Below are 13630 nucleotides of genomic sequence, written 5' to 3' on the forward strand. Positions count from 1 at the left end.
AAATATTGGTCACAAGCTGGCAAAGGGTAGATTCAGGCTAGATATCAGGAGGCGCTACTTCACTGTCAGGGTGGCTAGGATCTGGAACCAACTTCCAAGGGAAATGGTGCTGGCTCCTACCCTGGGGGTCTTTAAGAGGAGGCTGGACACCTACTCTTTCCTGCCATGGCAGGGGGTCGGACTCGATGATCTGCTCGGGTCCCTTCCGACCCTACACACTATGAAACTATAAGCACCCAGCCACCCACATGATGAGTTTTACCTGTTAGCAGCTTGGGGTGCAGGGCCCTGGATGACAGACTCCCCCAGCGAGACACACAGCTGGCAGGCTTCTTTGCCTGGCAGGGCCCAGCACTCAGGCCTGCACTAGATTTAACCCCCCTGTGCCCCAAGACAGATGCAGTCACAGTCGCCCAAGCGCCCACCCACATGACGAGTTTTGCCTGTCAGCAGCTTGGGGTGCAGGGCCCTGGACGACAGACTCCCCCAGCAAGACACACACAGCTGGCAGGCTTCATAGCCTAGCAGGGCCCAGCACTCAGGCCTGCACTAGATTTAACCCCCTGTGCCCCAAGACAGACACAGTCGCCCAAGCACCCACCCACATGATGAGTTCTGCCTGTCAGCAGCTTGGGGTGCAATTCCCCCCAAGCCCTGGCACTGATCTTCTTAAAACTTGGCAGGCTTTGTGGCCTCACCCGGGGCTACTACCCCTGCAGTTTTCAGCGCCCTGTGTTGTAACACATAGACGTGACAGGAGTTCTGCTTTCAAGGATTTGGGGTGCAGTTCCCCCCCAAACCCCTGCACCGATCTTCTTGAAACGTGGTAGGCTTCATGCTCTCAGCAGAGGCTACCACTCCTGCAAGTTACATCCAAATCGGAACTAAAATAACAAAGTTACAGAAATTTAATTCATCGTCCATTATAACCTATAGCCGGATCTCCGAGGCAGCTCCAAAGCTTTGGTACCACTTCAGCCAGATCAAAGTGGCAAACCAATCCGGAGCTCCGGATCAGATCGCGGCCATCTGAAGCGGCTAGATCCAAAGGCGGATCAGTTCACTACCAACCCACACAGGCCTACGGGAGAGTCATTTTTATTGTGTGCTCAGTATTTAGCACATGCAGCCAGCATCCACTTATTGTGTGACCAATCAACGAATTGCATGATTGTTCAGCCAGTCTTAATTTACTGCATGACTGACCAGTCTCACTCTTTTGCATGTTTGGCTGGTCTCAACATACTGCACCAGTGAACATATATATAATATGTGGCAGGGGCCTTGGGGCAGTATCCCGTTCCAAACCAACTCCGCAGAGGTGGAATAAAGTTAGACAAGCACTTCCAAAGCCTGCCAGCCGCTCTTTATTGAAAGCTTGTCTAATATCATGCCAAAAACAGCACCATTGCAGGTCTGGCTTGTGGTATCACCCTGCAAAACCCTCGCCTCTCTGGCATGGCTTCTGGCTTGTCTTGGCTATCCCAGCCCTCTTCTGCTACCCTGGCATGGAAGGCCATGACATGCATCATTCAGCCACAACCTGCAGGGAAGAGTCAGGCAACATTGCCATGTCTTAAATATTAACTTATCATATTGGAAGCTCAAAATGATCATATTCGCTGAAAAACAATGTACACTGAAAAAATACGCAAAAAAGTCATCTTCTTATTTACTTTATATTGCTTACTGTAACTTTGCAGTGACAGAACTGGGTCGTCAGAGCCGAAGCACTTATTTATTTCCAGGCTAGCTGTCATAAGAAAGTGCTGACAGCAAACCTAAAAGTCAGTTAAGTTTCCCTGAGTGACGTGGGTTTTGCACATACTGTATATATGAAATGCCTCAAAAATTATGGTACATACCATATGATACATACCCCTGAAACAGGTACACTTTGAACATATTTGCTATTATTGATGATGCACCGTACAAGGGTTGAAATGATCGTGTAAACACGGTAATTATTACCGTACACTCGGCCGCACTCAAGACCTTCCCCACCCCCTCCCACCCGCACTGGCCTGATGAAGCCCGCCGCGCAGTGGGAAGCGCATCTGATTGGCCGTCACCTACGGAGCTTTTTCCAATAGAAGCGATCGCACTCAGAACCCCTCGCCCCGCAGCCGCCATTGCGGCTAGGCGCAGGGCTGTGGGGGATGGTTCCCAGCTCGCTCCAGTCCCGATGCGAATCAAGCCAGCAGCAGCGGGTTCACATGGGACCCCCCATGGCACCCAAACCGGCGTGACGCGTCACCCTGGGAGGAGAGAGCCAGCCACCCCTACCCGGCGATTCTCGAAGGCCTACTGCGCCACTCACCTGCCGCGGCGCCACTTTCTGCCAAGTGCAGCTGCACACTGCCGTTGGTTCTTCCTCCCCAAGTCGCCAAAGGAAGCCCCCCGTCAGATTCTTCCCCGTGCAGCACTACTGCGCATGCCCGCAGTGGGAGAGCATGCGCGCTCTCAGCTGTGAAGCTTCTGCCGGCAAAAAAGGAGCACGCGCTCTCGCAGCTGGGGGTCCTGTCTATTTAGCCTGTTCCTGGCGGTGGAACGTAGCTGGTTCCGCGCCCTGCAAGTGAGGATCAGATCCAAACGTCCCTAAAATGTATACATATCCCAAAGTGTAGACTTTAAGAACAATGACAAAAAAAAAAGGGGTTTACAGTGAGCAGTTTGGACCAAGGGCTTCGTTTGGGGCTATGATAAGACCTCACAACTTGACTATGACTTACAGAGCTGAGTTTTGTGTTTCCCCAAGGTTTGAGGCCATTTGGAGTTTTTGTTTCATTCAGACAAATAAAACTCATCCTAAACAAAGGGATAGAAGTACCAGAAATCAGGATTGTGGTAGAATTCCACGAAGTTGTTGAAGGCCCGTATTCCTAAACAGCAATTTCTTTTTGAAACAGATAGTAAACTTTATGCTGCAGGGGTTGGCTATTCCCTGTGGTTTTTATATCTTCCTCTAATGCGCATCTCATGCTGGCCACTGTCACAGAAAAGCTAGTGGACTAGACCAGCTGCTCTGGCAAGCCCTTCGTTATCAACAGGCCTTAAAAGTCCATTCTTTGGAGTAGGGGACTCCAGGTCAGGCTGTTTTCAAGGTAGGTTTTCAGGGAGTGATGCATTGTAAACAGAAGCCATCCAGTGGAATATTTCAACCTACTTGATAGGGTAGAGAGATCTCACTTCCTTGTGGGTCTGGGCTAAGATGCAGCCCCAAGAACCAAAAAAAGCTTGCAGGGTTGTAAATGACCTGCTGCCCATCTTGCTGTATTTGCTACAAAAGGCTGTGGACTTCTTAAGATTGAGAGCACACTGAAAAAAGGACTAGCAGACTGAACTTTAAATTGCCACCTCCTCCCAGTTGCAGAGTGAGAATAGAAATATGATCAACTGTAGATATTGCTTGTAGCTGAAACCAGACACGCTTTTTCATCAAGCAAGGTCAGGCAGTTAGCATGCTGTGTGAACTATTTTTTTTCAAAATCTATGTACATGTGCCTACATTACCAATGTGCTAGCCCAGTCCTTAATATAGCATAGTACGGGCCAGTGATATACAGCTAGATCTTCTGAAGGGTGCTGCAAGCTGTGAGGAGAAAAGTGAGTCATAAACAGATTAATTAAGCCCAGGCTTAGGTTTGTCCCTGCCTGGATGAGTACCCATCCTCCCTGCCAGGCCTTTCTGCAAGGAGGTAAGTACTGTAATGTATGAATTCCATTTTTTAAATTGGGTGCTACTCAATTCACCAAAATTAGGGGCTCGAGTCCAGTAAGGGGTGCATTGAGTTCAAAAAAGTTGTGAAGCATTGGCATAGGCATTCTTGCATCAAGTAAAAGACACCATTTTATGTCACTGGAAAGACTTTATCCAAATATTTTGGACTAGGAGGCTTCCTAGCAATAATGAATGTTTTAACTGCAAGCTTTTCTCATAGTCCCCAGGAGGTTCTCATTTAATCCTTTCTTGAACTAACAATAGGTAAGTGAAGAAGAAACTGATTTTTTCCAGCTATTCTTGTTTCTAATTATTATAATTTGTTTATGTCCCTTTGATCACAGATACTTTGTGGAATGCCTCCGCTCTATCCATACTTTGCCCCTGAAGTCTGATAAGATATTTGTGATGCAACAGTCCTGCTCTGATACAATGTCTGATTCTTCACAGCTTTGTACCTTGTGGAGTCAGGGACTTCCACAAAGTATAAAATACCTACACCAGTTTAAGAGCCTGATACAAAGCACAGTTATCAATAGAAAGACTTCCACTGACTTCAGTACACTTTGGTTCAGAACCTTTAAAAAAATGCTGCAACATAGCTATATAGGAGCCAGCTGCAAGACAAAATGGCAGATCTCCAGAGAAGTAGGTAGGCAAACTGTAGCAGATAAAGGCAGGCTGCTCCTTAAGTTGAGGGAAGACACCTGCATGTGGTCAAGGGATCACTTGACCAGAAGAGGTGGACTTCTGAAAGATATAAGCTCCTGAGCCACAAGAGGTAGCCTAGCTTAAACTGTGCTAATAGAAGGTGGTTTTGGTGCAGACTTGGGTAGAAGTGAAACTGTGAGTGGGCTCAGAAGAGCCAGAGCTGGGAGAAGCCACGTAAACAGTATAGGAGCTAGAGAGAGGCATTCAGTCCCAGTTGATGATATTGATTGTGGTTTTTATTATTGTGGGCTGTTAAACACAGGAGGACTGAGCTGTGGTTATCAGGTTGGACAGAAGGCCATGTAGCAAAGTATCTGGGGCACTGTGGGTGTCAATCTCTGCACTGAGCAGGAGTATGACTAGGCTAAGGCTGAGAAAGCTGAAGCCTGAACAGAGGTGGGCTAAGGCTCTGATAATTAGAATTAAGGCAGAGGGATTGAAGCCACAATGGGGCTAGGTGTCTAGAGAGAAGGTTGAGGTCGGAAGGACTATGGCTAGGAACTGAGAAGTAGCTAATGCTGAGGCCCATAGCTGGGATGAGTGAGCTAGGGCCAAAGGTGACCTCCAGAAGAAAGGAGTCAAGGTTGTAAAGGCCAAGGTCTACAGGGGTGGAATTGCCAACTAGTAGTGACTAATTCCCATGAAGCATAGGTGTGGCTATAGAGGAGGCCATAATTAACATCTCTAAGGCAATTTAGTGCTCTGAAGTATGGAAAGGGCCATGAGTGGTGCCTGTAGGACAGGAGAAAGTTCAGCAGAACACAGAAAAATTGGGTAACAAAGTAAGGTCCAGAGACCAGCAATCAATAGGACCAAGAGTCTGGCTAGGTCAATTAAAGACAACCAGGATCACTCCAGGACTCAGTAGCCTCCCACTTCATATATGTCATGGTGTGGCAGGCAGCTGGAGTGGGGGCAGGCTTTATGTGGCCAACAGGGGTTGCCACAGCTAGCCTCAGGGACCAAACCTGCCCTAACCTCATGCCCCAGTACTGTTCTCAGGCCCTTGGTAGCAAAAGAGCCTGAAAGCAACAGTGGGGCATGTACTCAGAATGCCTGAGCTGTCTACCATACCCAACAGCTGGGCTGAGGCATGTGCAGCATAGGAACTAGCAAGCTAATAATAGTGAGCTCTAAACATATTTGATATCCTTCCTCACTTTTCACTAGGCTGGTGAAGTGTGGTTGTACCTGTCTCTCAAAAGCCTACTGATAAGGAAGGCTCCTCAGACTTGGAAGTCTGCTGACCACTATATCTGCAGCAAGCAGTGCTGGAGTCCTTGGAGGTTTCTAGATTGGTAAAGGCTCCAGCACAATCATTTTCCAAGCACTCTTCCTCACAAGGGCTCTATTCTTGGAGACTTCCCTCACCATCAGTGAAGTCAAATGAGTGCAGCACTGAAAATCTAGCTCTGTTCATCTACTAATCAGGCTTTCTCCCAGGTGGTAGTGGCAGTGAGGTACCTGGCTTTAACTTTTGTCCTATCTGCTGTGGAAGGGCTCTGTCTTTTTCAAGAAGCATCTTGCTTCCATATACTTTTCATCAGGGTGGTACTTATTCCAGAGGCCTTTTTACCCAACCTTGCTAGTTTGAGGTCCTGGATCTCATTTATGTCAACCAAGTACAATGCCAGGGGCATGATACCATCAATATGGGGGGAATCGTATCCCAAAAGCACTTTTTAAAAAATTGTTATTAAGGGCTTTCACATTTCATCAGAAACACAGATCCTGATGGGTATCTCCTTTGTGTAAAGCCTGTTTATTGTGCTAAGGTCTCTGTGCTAGTATCCATTATTTTCCTTGCCTAGCTAAAGGGAGCAACAGAGAAATAGTAGGAAAATTCTTAACAGATGCATAATCTGCTGTCAAGGTGTTACCTTTGATTGTCAGGGGTGTCTTGGCTAAAGGCCTTTCAAAGCTTAGAACAGATCACCTTGTCTGTTCTCTGAAAGGGCACAACAGACTTTCTGTACCTCCCAAGCCCTTGTATGTAGGTGAAACAAAGACATTGGAGTCCTTCAAAACAACAGCTTGACTGCCAAGGTCATAAATAGATCTGGGCCTGCCTCTATACTAAGGCAGGTGAAAATGATGCCTGGAAATCTTGTACTATTTTGATTCAAACGAAACTCACTGCTCAGGAGAACAGACCCATGATGGTCCTATACAATTTTTTTTATTTGGACTTTTACTCTTGAAATGGTAAAAGCTGTCTTTCCTTCAATTTGTTAGGATATAGTTGGCTGTCAGATAAACCTGTTGTTCTCTAATGCATGAGTCAATAGCCTGTACTAATTCTGCAGTGAACTAGTTTAAGAAAACTGCCTTTTTTTAATAGTCTAAGAATTCTGTTACAGAGGGAGAAAGATAAGGACCTCTTCTATACTATTGTGTAGGAAGTTCTAAGCTTATGCTCCAACAGTGGGAAGATGTGGAGGCAGCTTACTCAGATAAATACAAATAATGGTAACTTTTCTTTCCAGGTTTGTTAAGTCCTCTGTATTCTTGTTACAAAAAAACTGGGTAAATAAAAGTCATGTAAAAACATGATTAGATTTCTCATTTCTTACATAGACATATATGGCATCTAGGAAGCAACTGTAATTAAAAAAAGTAAAGAATGAAATGAGGGGTTTACAGCTTAGAATTTATTACAGAAATCATTAACAGCAAACCCTGTCACCTTTAAAATGCATTTGTTTAAAATCTCTTAAGTTGGGTAATCAAATATATTTTTAACAAATAGGTCCAGTCAGCTATAACTTTAGCCATCATTGCTAAGATTCAGAGTGATTTAAAACACATTAAACTTCTAGAAGCAGCATGTTTTACAGCACATAGTGATGGGCTGTCAAGGGCCATTCCCCTATTTACAAAATTTCCATGGACTTTAATCAGAGTTTAGCGAGTAAACTAATGACAAGGCATAGCTGTAAATCTCTCATACAAGGCAAAAACATATTTGGGGTAGAGTGGGGGATGCAGGGGTGTGGTCACCTCCCTCCCCTTCTGCTGTGTAGCACAGTGAGCTCTCCAACCCAAGGCTGAAAGGGGGTGTCTTACTGACCCTGACCCTGACCCTAGCCAAGCCCAGCACCCTGTGCAGTTGCTTCTCACAGCTTGAGCCTCTGGGTTTGCAGGAGAAACATGGGGTGGGAGGGCAGCTGCAGAGCAGTGACCTGCCTGCCACTGCCATCATTCCCAGCTGAGCCTAGACCACACATACCCACTCCACACTGCTGAAGCAACTGGGAACAGGTACTTGAAGAGGGAGGATCTGCCTAGTAACTCTGCCATCTGGCTGGCTCAGGTGCAGGTCACTCCTGCCCTGCTCCAGCTGGGGCTAGAGGCTCAGCCAGGCACTGTGGCAGCAGCAGGCAATCCTCCTTCCCTGCTTCCCCTCTTGAGTTTTCCTTACCAGCCAGAGGGAGCCACGCTTGGCTGGGGAGAGTGATGGCAGCAAATAGTGCTCCCTGGTTGCCCTTGTGGCCCCTGCAGGCCTTATGGCCCCAGCCATACTTCACTCCCATTCCCCACATGGTTGAGCGGCAACACCAGTTCAGCTCTACCTCTTTAAAATCCTAGATTTGCCTATGCATATATCCTCAAGGCCTGTTGAGGTCTATAGGAACTAAGGCTGCTTAGAATTTCCTAGGTGGCATGCCACAACGTGTGAACTGGCCCTGAAATCACTTTAAGAGCATGATCCAGCAGTAAACTGGATGGATCCATGGAAAAATCCATGGAAAACTCCCACTGACTTTACTGGGAGTGTGACATACCCAGTGACTTCAGAGTTGTGTACAATTTACAAAGTCCTGGCACTATGGTGCTTTCAAAATGTATTTATTAAAAAGAGGAGTAAATAAGGTTTTTTACCTGATTACAGCCCAGATCCTATTGATTGCAGAGAGAGACCAGTGCACCACCCAAAGTCTCTTGAATTTTCCTTTCTAGAACAAGATGATAACCTAATTTGTGTTGTCATCAGTAATCTATTTTGACTATAGGTAATGGGCTTAAATTGCAACACAGGATAATTAATTTAGATATTAGAAAATGCATTCTAACTGTGAGGGTGGTGAAGAAGTGGAACAGGTGACCTAGAAAGACTGTGGAATCTTCATCACTGGAAGTATTTAAGTACAGATGAAATAAATGTTTATCTGGGCAGGCATCTCTTGAGCAGGTGCATGAACTGGAAGAATTCTTGAGCTCTCTTTCAGTCTTATTTTTCTGTGATTTTAACCATACTTAGCTAACTTGGGTTAGCCAGCAGAAAATTAATAATGCATCTCTTTATTACAGAACAAATGTGACCAGAGAATTCTTTTCCCCTGAATAGTTTGCCCCCTCCTTTTGGTTAGCCTTTCCAACAAAAACCCAGAGATTTTCAAACACATTATATTTGCGAGTAGGGTCATAGTCCCTGGACTAGGGGATAGAAGAATGGTTCATAGATTCATAGATACTATGCTTGGAAGGGACCTCAGTAGGTCATCGAGTCCGACCCCCTGCCCTGGGTAGGAAAGAGCACTGGAGTCAGATGACCCCAGCTAGGTGCTTGTCCAGTCTCCTCTTGAAGACCCCCAAGGTAGGGAAGAGCACCACCTCCCTTGGAAGCCCATTCCAGATTCTGGCTACCCTTACTGTGAAGAAGTTCTTCCTAATGTCCAACCTAAATCTGCTCTCCGTCAATTTGTGGCTGTTGTTCCTAGTTACTCCGGGGGGGGAGGTGCCCTAGTAAACAGAGTATCTCCTATTCCCTGCTGCCCTCCCCTGCTGAATTTATAGGCAGCCACAAGATCACCTCTCAGCCTTCTCTTGCGAAGATCTAGCTCCCTCAGTCTCTCCTCGGAGGGCCTTGCTTGCAGGCCTCTGACCATACGAGTGACCCTCCTCTGAACCCTCTCAAGATTCTCCACATCCCTGTTAAAGTGTGGCGCCCAAAACTGGACACAGTACTCAAACTGTGGCCTGATCAGTGCCACATAAAGGGAAAGCATCACCTCCCTGGACCTGTTTATCACGCATCTGCTAATGGTGTTAGGCTCTGATTCCCTTTTCTTTCTATAGTGATCAGTACTTATACTGACTTTTAAAATGGACTGCAAGGTCAAGACCACTACCAGGCTCAGGGAAAGGAAACTTGTAAGTGGGTTGGTAAGCTTGTTGTGTTGCAGGCTGGCTTTGTTCCCTTGGTAGCTTCTCAGTCAGTCCTTTAAATACTGTACAACATAGCCCTTGCACAAAATAAACCTTGAAATAAAACTCTTAGATGTTCTCCAGGCAATGAGAAGCCCCCTTCAGATAGCAAACTTAACTGGGTTCCAGTTTCTCCTTCCCCCAGCTTTCTGCTCTCTGCTGTGGAGTTGTAACTGCTAATGGGACACTCCCTCATTAGCTACATGTCCACAGCTGGGCTTCTACAACAGGGCTGTATGCTCCCTACTAAAGAGCTAGACAGCCCTGTTACAAAGTTCTTTTCCTCCAAGTCCACAGAAAAGCGGTAGAGAGCTGCAGTAGCTGCTATGAGGCCTACCTTATACTCCAGGGTGGAAAACAGCTACTGAATCTGCCAACTCACAGATTCACCAGTCCAGTCCATACCCAGTCCTACAGTATGATATGTCTTCACTTCTGGGGCTTGGGGCAGGAAGCAAGTAATCTTTGTGCTGCAAAGTTCTGAATCTAGTATTGGGTGCAGGACCCTTATAAAAGGGTCTTCATTTCTTACCACTCCTTGTTGCTACTTTTCTTGTGCCATATCCTCCATAACTATGACACATTGGTCTAACCACAACTAGAAACTGAAGTTTCTGTTTTGAATAAACAGATTTCATTGCAAATATATTCAGATAATTTAAACTGGACAAGAAGATAATTTTTATGTGAGATAAATAGAGGATTCACATATCTGGTGCTGCATTTTTTTCTTTGTTGGAACACTAACAGGACAGCAGTAAATGGGATTGCAGTAAGAAAATTATCTTCACAGCCAGAAGGCCTGAACACGTTCTGAAACTAATCTTGCGAGAGGCTGAGTATCTTTATTCTCTGTTGAGTTCAGTGGGAATTAAAGGTACTTAATGCTGTATGGGATCAAATCCTTAATTTGTTGAAATAAAGTCTTTTATTCTTTGTGACACAGCAATGTCCAGGCATTAAGTCTTTGTAAGCACACATTCTTGGTTGATTTTGCTTGTCCTCTGATTTTATTGTCCTTGAACATAGTTAATCCATGCATGATTTGTCCATTTACCTGGCTAAGCAGTCTTACAGCACTTATGCATTGCTGCATTGTTAATCTAATTTTATTTTTGAGCACATAAAAATGGAGATTGCAAACGGATTTGGATTGGTGAGGCATGACTGCATATCAAATAATGGGATCTCAGGAAGGTTTTAATGCCATGAAAAATTTCTCACTTTGAATATTTTTTTCTTCGTTTTGAGGTTCATTTTCCTTGAAAATTACCACCAGGCTTGAGCATTCCTACACATAAAATTTCCAGTGACTTCAGAAGGAGTCCTGAGAGCAGAAGTAGTGGAGAATCAGGCCACAGAAGATAAGTTTTGAATACACCTGATTAAAGGATCTTAACATTATCTGACCTAACATTTTTAGGTTCCCCCAGCCTAATTATAAAAAAGGTCTTTCTCTAGCTGATCAAATATCTGGGAAGTATAATACAAAACTGAGTGCTCGTTGTGTCAGGCCTTCCTTTTTTCCCCCTTATCTTCAGGTGTGCATCTGCAGTATTTTTTACTATTGCATGTGTGAGTTCATGTCATGAAGGACTTTATCTGGTAGCTGATATAAACAACTTTTCAATTTACTTTAATAGGCTTCTATTGTGTATAGTAACAAAGGCAGAACTTGTTTGGTGAGTGAACTGGGAGATGATGATAATAATAGTGATAATTATACTTATCTTCAAAGCACTTTACAAATGTAAATGACTTATTCCCATTTTGCAGGTGGGAAAAGTGAGATAAGGTTGGTTAGCAGTTACCATGGTTTCACTTGAATCTACAATTAGAAAGGCAAGAATTAGAACTTTGGGAGTTCTCATCTCAGAAACCTGGGTTTTGATCAGAACTCCTGAGTATTTTTGGGCTAGTATTCAAACTAATTGGGAATTGGCAACATTTCTGTTTAAATCATTAGCTGTAATATTACCCAGTATATATTTTTTTCTGGGGAACACTTCATAGATAGGAAAATTCTGATGAATTGTTTTTGTATTTACTCAAATCCAAGACAAAGTTATATCCCTGTTCAATATGGGGGGAAGCCCCTCATCTTGGACTTGAGTACATCCAGGACTGGGGCACTCAGGATTGGAGCTGGAGCTCTGCTCCCTGCCTAGCCATGCAGCAGCAGAGGTAGCATCATCTCTGACTCCTGCTCCAGCTGGAGCTGCTGCTGCTGCCCCCACAACCACTGTGGCTGGACAGGGAATAAAGTGACGCTGTGCTCTGTGCTCCATGCCCAGGCAGGGCTGAAGCCAAAGCTGCAATGGAGAGTACATGGCATTGGGGAAGGGGGAGCAGGCATCAGGGGTGCAGGTACCACAGGATGGGACAGATGAGAGGAGGGGCAAATGGCAGTGGGGCATGTGCCAGGAAGTGTAGGCATGGGGGGCAGGTGGGATGGGAGACAAGTGATGTGGGGGAAGGAGGTCAGGGGAAAGTGGTATGGGAGATAGAGTGTAGGGAGAAAGGTGCAGGGGGCAGGCCAGTTGACTCCCCTGCCACCTGACCCCCTACCACTGCTTGCAAAGCTGCAGAGATAAGTGGGACAAATTTAAAATGACCCTCCAATAGTTAGATTCTATACAAGGAAAATTATAATTCATACATTTTCCAAGTATACAATTTAATTACTGGAGGATCATCTTAAAATCAAAGTTGTCTTGGATTTAGGTAAATGCAATCAGTTTTCAGTTAAGATATTCTTCTTCTGACCCCTAAAGGATCTTTCAGAAACAAATCTCTAAGGAATGAACACTAGGGTATGAACACATGAATGCTTGCAGCCCTTTCAAAAAGGGAATGTTTCAGAAGTGAAGCAGCTGGAACATTCTAATTGTTATGTGTGAACAAGCTGAGAATAATTCAGAAGTAGCAAAACCATTCCAGCTTTAACACTTCTTCATCCAGGGTTTAAAGTTGATTTGGTTTTGCTACATTTGAATCATTTTCAGCTTGTTCACGCACAACAATTAGAAGGGCTTCAAATTTCATGTGTCCACACCCTAAGATTGGAAACAGATATGTTACAGCACAGCTTACCATGCTCCACAGATGCTGATGGATTGTAAGCACGGAAAAATCCCCCACTTAGGGCTGGGCCTCCTGTGTCAGGTTCCAAATACATGTGCTGCCTGAATCCTTCTGAAGGAAGGGGATTTCCCTGGCATGCTGCCTGTTTGTAGACACATGCCCCAAGCTTGGGTGAAGCCCCAAATTTCCCAGAGTGCTCTGGAGACCCCAAGGATATGTCTGAGTGAGTGAAAAAACCCTGATTTTTCCTGCTTACAAAGACACATCCCTGGAGTCTGGGTAAGCAGGGAAAGCAGCAAGGCTGGAGCTCCCAGGGCCTGAGGGGCCCAATCTTGCCTGGGAATTCCTAGGATGCCCAGAACCGAGCCCATCAAGCCCACTGAGCCCCTGCCAGGGGTACTAGAGAGTGGAGGCATCTTCAGTCTGCCTGTACTCCCTCGCTTTAAGTAAACAGACATTGGCTGCAATAAAGCCATTGTTTATCACTACCTTCTGGCATGGCTAGGGTTACCATGCGTACAAGTTTTCCTGGACATGTCCTCTTTTTTGGTCCTCTGTCCAGGCGGGTTTTTGAAATGCAAGCAAATGTCCAGGTTTTTGCTCTGCCTCTGCTTTTTCCCAGCACTTTCTGCTTGCCCTAGCAAGAAGGAGCCTGGGGCTGGAGGCAGCAGAGGAAGGTGATTGGAAGCAGGAGCATCACATGCTCTGTGTGTGGACCCCAGCAGCTGCACACAGGTGAGAGAGAAATCTGGGTGGGCTGTGGGGCAAAGAGCTGTAGGACACAGGGCTGCAGGTCAGAAGTGAGGGACACTGGCAGGGCTGGGTGGGGCAGGGGGCTGTGAGTCAGGAGTGAGGGGTATCAGCAGAAACAGGGAGGGAGCAAGGGGCAGGGCTAGGGCATGGTCA

The 13630-nt window shown here is 45.7% G+C and overlaps 1 protein-coding gene across 5 annotated transcripts in view; it reads right to left on the reverse strand.

Annotated features, from left to right (window-relative positions):
• Positions 1-2374, reverse strand: part of FOCAD (focadhesin) — a 318854-nt gene extending 316480 nt beyond the window's left edge. For 4 of the 5 annotated variants that reach the window (XM_019517493.1, XM_019517495.1, XM_019517494.1 and 1 more), the window contains exon 1: positions 2321-2373. The gene's annotated coding sequence lies outside the window, so the exon portion shown is untranslated. Of the gene's footprint in view, positions 1-2320 lie in introns of all 5 variants that reach the window. The other variant, XR_002097361.1, reaches the window with a different exon arrangement.
• Positions 2375-13630: the final 11256 nt, after the last annotated feature.

This window comes from Gavialis gangeticus, unplaced genomic scaffold (genome assembly GCF_001723915.1).
Source record: "Gavialis gangeticus isolate Ggan-Ray unplaced genomic scaffold, GavGan_comp1, whole genome shotgun sequence".
Lineage (NCBI taxonomy): Eukaryota > Metazoa > Chordata > Crocodylia > Gavialidae > Gavialis > Gavialis gangeticus.